The sequence below is a fragment of the Natator depressus genome, chromosome 8 (genome assembly GCF_965152275.1).
Source record: "Natator depressus isolate rNatDep1 chromosome 8, rNatDep2.hap1, whole genome shotgun sequence".
In the NCBI taxonomy this organism is placed as follows: domain Eukaryota; kingdom Metazoa; phylum Chordata; order Testudines; family Cheloniidae; genus Natator; species Natator depressus.
In genome coordinates this window covers 49,342,815-49,350,324 of record NC_134241.1, presented here as the reverse complement: position 1 = coordinate 49,350,324, position 7,510 = coordinate 49,342,815, and the positions used below count along the sequence as shown (strand labels likewise).

At 53.2% G+C, this 7,510-nt stretch overlaps 1 protein-coding gene across 6 annotated transcripts in view; it reads left to right on the top strand.

Moving 5' to 3' along the window:
- Positions 1-278: 278 nt before the first annotated feature.
- The window catches only part of TNR (tenascin R), a 284,069-nt gene continuing 276,837 nt past the window's right edge, over positions 279-7,510 (top strand). For all 6 annotated transcript variants that reach the window (XM_074960992.1, XM_074960990.1, XM_074960991.1 and 3 more), the window contains exon 1: positions 279-438. The gene's annotated coding sequence lies outside the window, so the exon portion shown is untranslated. The remainder of the gene's footprint in view (positions 439-7,510) is intronic.

Sequence of the window (7,510 nt, the reverse complement as noted above, 5' to 3'; positions counted from 1 at the left end):
CGGGGGGCACCCCCAGCGCCAGTCCCTGCCCCAGGCTCCCCTCCCGGCGCGGGCGCTGGCTCGGCCGGGGCCGGTGCAGGCTCCCCCCGTGCCCGCTAGGGGGCTGCGTGCGGGGCCAGGCCGGGAGAGGCGGCGGGGGGCGGGCAGGGAGTGGGGCGGGGGGGGGGGGGAAGCCATGCTGCTGAAATTTAAGCCAGAGCCAGCCACAGCCGAGCCATCGCGGGCGCCCTCCGCCGCAGCCTGCGCCGGGGCTCTGCGCTGCGCGCCGGCAGGCTGAGCAGGGGCAGCCGGCTGAAGCTGGGAGCCGCCGATCCCCAGGGCAGCTGCCGCCGCCGGAGCTGGCCGCCCGACTTGCTGTCCCCGCTCGCCCCCCGGGAGCAGAGGGGCGCGGGGGAGCCGGGACCGCGGAGCACCGGAGCCTGGCTGCAGCTGCTGCCGGTAAGTCCGGGGCAGCTGCTCCGGGGCGGCCCCCGCTGGTTTTCAGCACCACGGAGAGCGCTGCCGGGAGCCGGCCTCGCTGCGAGCCCCGTGCGCTGGGCGCAGCCCCGCCCGAGGGCGAGCCGGGGAGCTCCTGGCACAGCGCGGTCGGGGCGGGGGAGACGAGCCCCGGGTTCCCCCCTGGCGGACCAGCCACGCAACCTGGCCGAAAGGGGATGCCACAAGTGGAGTGTCCCTGCCCGGGGCAAGGCTGGCCCCGGGGCGGCGCAGGGCGGAGGCTGCTGGGGGTGCTCGCTGAGGATCGGGCCCTCAGTGGCTCGGTGATGGCGAGCGAGGGGCCGATTTGGCAAGTGGTAGGGCCTGGGGGGGGAGTTGCAAGGCTGGGTGCGCTTCTCTGCAAGGAGTCTCCGCCGCGCCCGCCCTGGGGAAATGCTCCCTCCTGCATGCCAAGGCGGCCGGGCCAGGCCTTCATTGGACACCGTCCGGGACCAGCTCGGTTCCTCTGTGCGCTGTAGTTCAGTCCCTAGCCACGGCGAGCCCCCAGGGGCAAGGCTCTTACCTGACCGCGTCCCCTCCTGCGCCGCCTGCCTTCCCACCTCCAGAGCCCCTCCTGGGAAGGGCCGGTGGGGGTGCCGTGCTCCCCTCTGAGTCTGGGGACCCAGCCCCCCACTATGGTGTGGGGCACTGCGCTCAGGGAAGTGCCATGTGGAGGTCCCCACGGATTGGGGTCACTGAACATCCCGTGCTTCTGAGAACCCCGATGTTCCAACTTGGAGAGCTAAAGTTTGTTTCCTTAAATTCCCCTGCATTTCCCCCTAGATAGGGTGCTCTTTGCTTTTTGCCCTAACTGTAGGGTGATATGCCTTACACAGCTGCCACCTTCCACCGAAGAACTGGCTGCAGATGGGGGTAGGCAAAGGGTTTGGGTTTTTTTGTTTGTTTGTTTGTTTTTTTGGTATGTTGTTTGGGCCAGATCATACACTGGTGTAAATCAGCAGTTTTCCAGCAAAGTTAATGGAGCTAAATTGATTCACATCAGCTGAGGATCTGGCCTGATATTTTGTAAAGCACTTGGAGATCCAGTAAGACCTCACTGATTTTAGAGGGGAAGCCAGAACCTGGGTGCAGAAAGTAGAATGAGGGATGGGGTGGATGGGACCCAAGGAGGAAAGACATGGATGCAACTGACAAACCTGGACAAGAAGCACTGAGTGAGCCCTTTGGTGAATTTGTCCCTTTTTTCTTCTCATCTGAACTCTGGCCATTCCAGGGGACGCTTGCCTGGCTTGGCTACCCCTAGAGCTGTCCCTGGAAGTGAGTCTGAAGTGCCTGAAATTGACACTTAGGAAGTTTAGCTGATTTGGTTTTCCTTGCTGTGTAACACAGCTCTCATTTTGCAGGCTTCTTGTAGGTTTCCCGTGGAGAGGGGATGGGGAGGGTTGGCTGAAGTGGAGACTTGGGTGTTTCCCACACACAAATGAATTAAATGCACTCCATTCACAATTACCTGTTACAACTTTTAACAGGGGGAGGAATGGGGCCCAGTGTAAGATGCTTACTGGAGAATCGGAGAGCTTGGTCCCAGGTGCTGGGTACTGCAGAGGACAGGGTTTCAGTCTGGTTTTATTTTTCTGTTCTCCCCTGTGAAAAGTACATCCCTACTTAAAGATCTCATGCAAACAGCCTGCAGCAGGGCTGGGGAGAATTAGGCCCAGTGTGGCAGAGGACTAGGAAGGAGTATTTCTTCCCCTCTGGCGGCTGCACCTTCTTCTTGCACCGCTTTAGACAGAGATCTCCTGTATGTTTAATAGCTGTCTCCCAACCCTATTCAGGGACTATGTGCTGCGGGGGGAGAACTAAGGCCATTTGTTTTCAGTTTTTAACGATTCTTTATTTTAACTGAAAAATCCCTGGGTTTTACAAAAGGTATTGTTTTGTTTTGACTTTTTTTTTCTGTCCCAAATTTGGACCCCCTCAAGTACAAGAATGTATTGATTATTAAGAAAATCCAGTACATTACTGTAGGTAGATCTGTTGTGTTAATGTTAGTCTAAGTGTAAATATGTGGCTTTTAAACTAAGGCAATGCAGTGGAAGATACATGTGTGTATTTGTAAGTGTACATACTGCTAATATACAGCTCATTAAAGAAACCACAGCATTAAACTGCTTTTACATTTCTCTAAATGCTGCTTTTTTGTACTCCTGTCCCCCAGTATTGACCCAAAAACTGTAAAGTGGTTTTTTTGGTACTGATTTCCACCCCCTTTTATAACTTTAAATAATCACTGATAAATTCATGGGAAATATAAAACAAAATAAATTCCAAATGAAAGGAATAACGAACTCTGAAGCTCTTTCTGTTTGTGGACCAGCTTTCAGGGCTTGACAGCGCCTCGCTCTCTGGGAACAAGGCAGTTCCCTGTCTCTGCATTTGCCGGCTAGCTTGCCAGGGCCTGTATTACTAAAGGAATGTCTGTTTTACCCTTGGATTTTTTGGACACCTTTCTGATTGCTCTGTCCTCATGGCTCTTCCAGCACTGGATGGGTAACATTCATGAGTTATATCACTGGGCAGGGAAGCAGCAGTTTAATGCATGCACGTAAAGACTGGGCAAGGACAAACAGACAGGGAAACATAAACTCTGGCGATGTATAAACACTGCAGCTAGCTCTGCAGCCTTGGCAGAATGTGGCCTCCAGTCTGTTTGTTCATTAGGATGTTGGGGATTAAACACACAGTTCTATTGAACCAACATGTCAATTTGCTGCAAGAAATTTGGAGTTCCTGCTCCTAAACTTACCCTACCTTTGGGCTGGGGGCTCAGCGCAGGACTTGAGTTTCTGAAGCAGATGATCAGCAGAACTGAGAATTAAGTGGTGGACGTAGTGGCCTTCTGAGCTCCATTTGTGCTGTCAACTTGTAAAGAGTTATTTGGGAAGATCTTCTGTCTGAATTGCTTTAGGGCTGCTCTCCCTTCATGCTGGAGAGCAGCATTTCCCAGCAGCTTCTACTGTAACCATGTGGAGCATAAAGAGCAGCTGGCTAGGCCAAGAGAGGTCCATGGGTTGGGCATGTGGGCCCATGACTGTGGATGCACTAGCCAAAGCTAATGCTGTAGGAAAGGCTGATGTTGCCCTGTCCAATCCTGCAGTGACCTCCTGGGCCAAGCCCGTTTACTTGGCCTTTGTGATCTTGGTCCCCTGCATAACTGCTGAGAAATAAGAAAGACTTAAATCAAAGAAACTGGAAACAAAACGTAGTGAAGAGCTTTTTGGACCCCAGGTCCCCAGCTATAATCTGGTTCAAATCAGCAGCATATAACACTGCTTGGTGACCTATGGGCAATGAGTTTGGGTACCTTACTGCCATTTCTAGTGGTTAGGTCTCTTTATTTGCACAAAGCACCCTTGCAGCTGGCGCCCTACTTGGCAATCTCACCACAGGCGCCAAATGCTGGGGGCTGAGTGCCTAGAGGCAGCCCCTCCGGGGCAGAGGGGGAGAAGCTTGCCTGGCTGCTGCCAGTTGTGTGCACAAGGCAGCAGGCTCCAGCACCACTCTCAGGGTATGTCTACACTACGGAATAAGGTCGAATTTATAGAAGTCGGTTTTTTAGAAATCGGTTTTATATATTCGAGTGTGTGTCCCCCCACAGAAGTGCATTAAGTGCATTAACTCGGCGGAGTGCTTCCACAGTACCGAGGCTAGAGTCGACTTCTGGAGCGTTGCACTGTGGGTAGCTATCCCACAGTTCCCGCAGTCTCCGCTGCCCATTGGAATTCTGGGTTGAGATCCCAATGCCTGATGGGGCTGAAACATTGTCGCGGGTGGTTCTGGGTACATATCGTCAGTCCCCCCCTTCCCTCCCTCCCTCCCTCCGTGAAAGCAAGGGCAGACAATTGTTTCGCGCCTTTTTTCCTGAGTTACCTGTGCGGACGCCATACCACCGCAAGCATGGAGCCCACTCAGGTAACCGTCACCGTATGTCTCCTGGGTGCTGGCAGACGCGGTACGGCATTGCTACACAGTAGCAGCAACCTATTGCCTTCTGGCAGCAGACGGTGCAGTATGACTGGTACCCGTCCTCGTCATGTCCGAGGTGCTCCTGGCCACGTCGGCTGGGAGCGCCTGGGCAGACATGGGCGCAGGGACTAAATTTTTGGTGACTTGACCAGGTCATTCTCTTTAGTCCTGCAGTCAGTCGTATTGAACCGTCTAATGGTGAGCAGGCAGGCAATACGGATTGCTAGCAGTCGTATTGTACCATCTTCTGCCGGGCAGGCAAGAGATGACGATGGCTAGCAATCGTATTGTACCATCTTCTGCCGGGCAGGCAAGAGATGACGATGGCTAGCAATCGTACTGTGCCATCTTCTGCCGGGCAGGCAAGAGATGAGGATGGCTAGCAATCGTACTGTGCCATCTTCTGCCAGGCAGGCAAGAGATGAGGATGGCTAGCAGTCGTACTGTGCCATCTTCTGCCGAGCAGCCATGAGATGTGGATGGCTTGCAGTCCTTCTGCACCGTCTGCTGCCAGCCAAAGATGTAAAAGATAGATGGAGTGGATCAAAACAAGAAATAGACCAGATTTGTTTTGTACTCATTTGCCTCCTGCCCTGTCTAGGGGACTCATTCCTCTAGGTCACACTGCAGTCACTCACAGAGAAGGTGCTGCGAGGTAGATCTAGCCATGTATCAATCAGAGGCCAGGCTAACCTCCTTGTTCCAATAAGAACAATAACTTAGGTGCACCTAAGTTAACTAAGTTAACAATAACTTAGGTGCATTTCTTATTGGAACCCTCCGTGAAGTCCTGCCTGAACTACTCCTTGATGTAAAGCCACCCCCTTTGTGGATTTTAGCCTCCTGAAGCCAACCCTGTAAGCCGTGTCATCAGTCGCCCCTCCCTCCGTCAGAGCAACGGCAGACAATCATTCCGCACCTTTTTTCTGTGCGGACGCCATACCAAGGCAAGCATGGAGTCCGCTCAGCTCACTTTGGCAATTAGGAGCACATTAAACACCACACGCATTATCCAGCAGTATATGCAGCACCAGAACCTGGCAAAGCGCTACCGGGCGAGGAGGCGACGTCAGCGCGGTCACGTGAGTGATCAGGACATGGACACAGATTTCTCTGAAAGCATGGGCCCTGCCAATGCATGCATAATGGTGCTAATGGGGCAGGTTCATGCTGTGGAACGCCGATTCTGGGCTCGGGAAACAAGCACAGACTGGTGGGACCGCATAGTGTTGCAGGTCTGGGACGATTCCCAGTGGCTGCGAAACTTTTGCATGCGTAAGGGCACTTTCATGGAACTTTGTGACTTGCTTTCCCCTGCCCTGAAGCGCATGAATACCAAGATGAGAGCAGCCCTCACAGTTGAGAAACGAGTGGCGATAGCCCTGTGGAAGCTTGCAACGCCAGACAGCTACCGGTCAGTTGGGAATCAATTTGGAGTGGGCAAATCTACTGTGGGGGCTGCTGTGATGCAAGTAGCCCACGCAATCAAAGATCTGCTGATATCAAGGGTAGTGACCTTGGGAAATGTGCAGGTCGTAGTGGATGGCTTTGCTGCAATGGGATTCCCTAACTGTGGTGGGGCCATAGACGGAACCCATATCCCTATCTTGGCACCGGAGCACCAAGCCGGCGAGTACATAAACCGCAAGGGGTACTTTTCAATAGTGCTGCAAGCTCTGGTGGATCACAAGGGACGTTTCACCAACATCAACGTGGGATGGCCGGGAAAGGTACATGACGCTCGCATCTTCAGGAACTCTGGTCTGTTTCAAAAGCTTCAAGAAGGGACTTTATTCCCAGACCAGAAAATAACTGTTGGTGATGTTGAAATGCCTATATGTATCCTTGGGGACCCAGCCTACCCCTTAATGCCATGGCTCATGAAGCCGTACGCAGGCAGCCTGGACAGCAGTCAGGAGCTGTTCAACTACAGGCTGAGCAAGTGCAGAATGGTGGTAGAATGTGCATTTGGACGTTTAAAGGCGCGCTGGCGCAGTTTACTGACTCGCTTAGACCTCAGCGAAACCAATATTCCCACTGTTATTACTGCTTGCTGTGTGCTCCACAATATCTGTGAGAGTAAGGGGGAGACGTTTATGGCGGGGTGGGAGGTTGAGGCAAATCGCCTGGCTGCTGGTTATGCGCAGCCAGACACCAGGGCAGTTAGAAGAGCACAGGAGGGTGCGGTACGCATCAGAGAGGCTTTGAAAACCAGTTTCATGACTGGCCAGGCTACGGTGTGAAAGTTCTGTTTGTTTCTCCTTGATGAAACCCCCCCGCCCCTTGGTTCACTCTACTTCCTTGTAAGCTAACCACCCTCCCCTCCTCCCTTTGATCACCTCTTGCAGAGGCAATAAAGTCATTGTTGCTTCACATTCATGCATTCTTTATTCATTCATCACACAAATAGGGGGATGACTACCAAGGTAGCCCAGGAGGGGTGGTGGAGGAGGGAAGGAAAATGCCACACAGCACTTTAAAAGTTTACAACTTTAAAATTTATTGAATGACAGCCTTCTTTTTTTGGGGCAATCCTCTGTGGTGGAGTGGCTGGTTGGCCGGTGGCCACCCCACTGCGTTCTTGGGCGTCTGGGTGTGGAGGCTATGGAACTTGGGGAGGAGGGCGGTTGGTTACACAGGGGCTGTAGTGGCAGTCTGTGCTCCAGCTGCCTTTGCTGCAGCTCAACCATACACTGGAGCATACTGGTTTGGTCCTCCAGCAGCCTCAGCATTGAATCCTGCCTCCTCTCATCACGCTGTCGCCACATTCGAGCTTCAGCCCTCTCTTTAGCCCGCCACTTACTCTCTTCAGCCTGCCACCTCTCCTCCTGGTCATTTTGTGCTTTCCTGCAGTCTGACATTATTTGCCTCCACGCATTCGTCTGTGCTCTGTCAGTGTGGGAGGACAGCATGAGCTCGGAGAACATTTCATCTCGAGTGCGTTTTTTTTTCTTTCTAATCTTCACTAGCCTCTGGGAAGGAGAAGATCCTGTGATCATTGAAACACATGCAGCTGGTGGAGAAAAGAAAAGGGACAGCGGTATTTAAA